Source organism: Megascapheus bottae, chromosome 4, assembly GCF_031878675.1.
Source record: "Megascapheus bottae isolate mThoBot1 chromosome 4, mThoBot2.hap1, whole genome shotgun sequence".
Taxonomy (NCBI): domain Eukaryota; kingdom Metazoa; phylum Chordata; class Mammalia; order Rodentia; family Geomyidae; genus Megascapheus; species Megascapheus bottae.
Genome location: NC_143512.1, coordinates 3,715,307 through 3,719,487, shown reverse-complemented (window position 1 = coordinate 3,719,487; position 4,181 = coordinate 3,715,307).

Here is a 4,181-nt window from a genome sequence, read left to right as displayed (position 1 = left end):
GGTCAGGTCCAAGGTCATTGACCCCACAGTCGGTCCCCAACAGAGCTCTACCACTTGAGCTAGCACACCAATTCTGGCTTTTTTCTATGTATGTGGTACCGAGGAATTGAACCTGGGTCTTTGTGCATGCTGGGCAAACACTCTACACTAGGCCAAACTCCCGGCCTTCTAATGGACTTTTAAGCTTGGGTTGACTTCAAACAAAGATCCTCGGATCTCAGATCTCAGCTAGGATCACAGGCATCTGTGATCTGTGCCTGACTAGTAGTAAACAAATTGTTCTGTCTTCCTTCCTTTTACTTTCCAGATACAGCAAGTGCAGACTGTCAATAATAAGAACTATTATTACACTGCAGATGGGAGATCATCTGCTTTGTGGGATTGTGGGCCCGAGGGCTCTGATAGTGTCAATTGTTAGATGTCAGCACAGCTCATGTTGTTAGTTGGAGATACTAAAAAATTGTTTGTATATATATATAATGCATATCTATATTATATAAAATATACAAACATCTGGCTTGACCTTTGGGCTTCCTGGGCTATTACTCAGTTTTTACTTGTTACAGTGGGAACTCTACCATTTAAGCCATGTCTCTAGCTCAGTTTCTTTGTTGGTTAATTGCAAATGGAGTCTCACAGACTTTTCTTCTAGAGCTGAAAACTGTCAATCTCAGATCTCAGCCCCCTGACTAGCTAGGATTATGGGACATGAGCCACTGGGGCCCAATTGCAGCCCTAGTGTACTGGTCTACAATTCTGTTCTCTCTCTGTCTCTGTCTCTGTCTCTGTCTCTGTCTCTCTCTCTCTCTCTGTCTCTCTCTCTCTCTGTGTGTGTGTCTGGTGTCTGCCTGTGTATTGTGTCTGGAATTCAGGGCCTGGGCTCTGTGGGATGATTTTTTTTGAAGTCACTCATCATAGCCAATCCCAAACCTGGCAGAAATCATTTATATTGGTCCTGGAGCTTGAACTCTAGCATTTTACTGCTAGAGTGTCACAGCTAAAAGTCACTTTGAGTCTCAGGGAAGATTTTCTTTGGCTTGTGAATAACACTGAAATTCATAGAGATGAATTCAGCTCATAGAGATGAGTTGAATGGATTTTGCACTATGAGAATGATGTGCTCTTTTGGAGACAGTGGTGGAAAGATATGATTGAAGGATATATATATGTATATATACATATATATATCAAATCAACAAGGGATAAACAGGATAGCTGATCTTGGCTCACTATGTAATTGGATTGGGAAATCTGTGTGACTTTGTGAGGGTGTTTTCAGGGATGTTTAGCTCTTGAGGGCTCTGACATGACAAATGGTTTTATCCAGTGATGGATTGTTGGGGCCTAGCCTCCATCCCTGAAGCCTGATTCTGGCTCAGCTGCAATTAAAGGGCTTTGTCCAGGCATTTGGTCTTTTGCATACCTCTCTTAAGGCTGTGTACGTGACTCGATTGAACCCCCCGCAGTTTCGCGGGTCTCGCAGCAGCTCAAGTCTCGCGCGCTTTCCTGCACCTGTCCTGCCCACTACCTGAAAGCCCACCCAGACCCTTAGTGGTAACACAGAGGCCCTCTTCCTATTGGCTAGCTTCCCAGTGCCCACCTTCTCCTACCCTAACAGTATATAACTAATTGTCTGACGCAATAAAGGAGAAGAGCATCAGAGAGAGCATGAGAGAGAACGAAAGATGAGCAGAGAGATCTGATGCGCTTTCATGGTTAACACTACTTCTGACTCAGCGTGGTTTTTTCTTCCCCGGTGATTGGGGGAGGGCTGGGTCTTCGACACTTACCATCTCGCTCGGCCCCCGGGGGACTACAGGCTGGCCCTGTGTGTCCCTCCCCGTTCCTGTGTTGCTGCCCCGAGAGGAGCAACAGCTGGTGCCCCGTGTGAGGAAACTGCCGCCCCGTGTGAGGGCTCCACGTGCTCGAGAAACTCACCGCCGACGAGCTAATCGGACTGCGGGTAAGTGTACTCCCATCAAATATGGGAAAGAACCTTTCTAAGAATGAGCCTTCCCTCGACTCTCTTAAGCTCTTCCTTAAAAGTCGAGGGTTAGAGATTTTAGTTGCACAGACATGTAAAGTTTGGGATACTTTAGTTAAAATCGCCCTGTGGCTGCCAACTAGCAACTTGGCAGACTGGAATACTTGGGACAAAAGTGAGCATCTAATCAGAAAAGCCCAGATAAATCTAGGGGAGATTCCTTCAGGAGGAGTTTATTCAGTCTTAAAGTCTAGTTTTTCTCCTCAACTTTCCAAGGAGAAGGCTGAGTCCCCTGGGGACACAGTTAACAAAGAGAGGCCAGATGCCTCCCTTACTCCCTGCGGAGATGCTAATCTCTCATTGCCTACTGAAAGGCCAAGTTCCCCTCAGGGAGATGAGAAGGAGCCACCCTTTACCCCTCCCCCATCAAACCCAGGCCATGAGCCCTCAGTAGTCTCACAGGAGCGTCCGGGCCTGTGCTGCCCAGGTAGTTTCTCAACCCCCACAGCGCCAGGGCTCCATCCACCCTCAGTAGTCTCACAGGAGGGTCTGGGCCTGCCAGGGCTCCATTCACCAGACAGGCATGGTGCTTCTGAGGTCTACAAGACATTGCAGCCTTTGAATGGAAGTGTGTCAGAAAGGCCAGAGAGCGTGACCCCAACAGACAGTGTCACTAGTGAGGCACCATTTGAACCTGGCCCTGAGTACTGCCAGCTTTTCCCTGTTAATATTGACCCGGGTGGTAACCGCCCTGCAACCGGGTATCCCTGGGAGCCTGGCGACCTTAAGGAACTCAAAAAAGCTGTCTTAGAAGTTGGCCCTAATGCTCCTTGGACGGAAACCATCCTCCAAGGCCTTGCTCATCAACCATGTACTGCAGCCGATTGGATGGCTCTAGCCAAAGCAGTTCTTCCAGGCCCACTTTTCATTAACTGGTGTGCCCTGTATATAGAAGAATGCCAGCAACAGGAGGAGAGGAACCAACACTCGCAACCTGCAATCCCCATTACTTTGGGGATGCTTACAGGGACCTCCGATCAGTACTCAACGGGGGTCCAGCAGGCAACCATACCCCCTCCCTATCAGGATCAGATTAGAGCTTTGGGCCTAGCGGCCTGGAGAAAACTGGAGGAGGGTCCCTCTGAGTCTCCGATAGCAGGAATTAACCAAAGATCAAGAGAGGACCTGTCTACTTTTGTTGATAGAGTTGAGAAAAGCATAAAAAGGAAGTCTTTGAGCCCTTGGAACTCCCCAGTATTTATGATTAAAAAGCCTAATGGCAAGTGGAGACTACTCCAAGATTTGAGAAAAATAAATGAGAGGATGGAACTTTTTGGGACCCCCCCAAAGGGGGATGCCCTGGATACCTGCCATTCCTAATGACCAATATCTCATAGTCATAGACATCAAAGACTGTTTTTTTTCTATTCCTCTCCACCCGGAAGATACTGAGAAGTTTGCCTTCTCCCTTCCTTCATTAAATTATAAGGGCCCTGATTTGCGTTTTGAATGGACAGTTCTACCTCAAGGTATGGCCAATAGTCCTCCTATATGTCAGGACTATATGTCTAGAGTCTTATCCCCTCCTAACGAGGAGACAGGCTCACTTTTCTATATATATATGGATGATATCATTATAGGAAGCCCAGACACTCAGCATTTAGATTGTCTTTTTAATAAATGTCTCCAACTGTTAAAAGTTAATGGCTTCCAAATTGCCCCAGAAAAAATCCAAAAGATACCCCCCTTTAAAATCCTGGGATCTGTCCTAACACTGGATGTTGTGTCTCCTTTAAAACCCCAGTTAGCTATCCAAGATACTTATACCCTGCCCCAACTTCAAAAACTTCTTGGTGAAATTAATTGGATGAGACCATGGATCTCCATAACCACTGCAACTCTCACACCTCTTTTTGATCTCTTAAAGGCTCTTGATCTGACCTCCATAGTAACATTGTCAGCTGATCATAAAGAGGTTCTAAATAAAATTCAATTAGCTATCAATGAAGCAGAATTAGCTATCAATGAAGCAGCCTTAAAGAGGTATGATCCTGCTATGCCCCTAACGCTCTATGTCCTATCAGGACAGACTCTCTTTACTGCCCTTTTAGGCCAGGAAGGGGAACCTCTTCACTGGATTCACCTGTCAGTCGGAGGAACACCTAGAGTTTACTCCATGACTGACCAGATGGCAGAT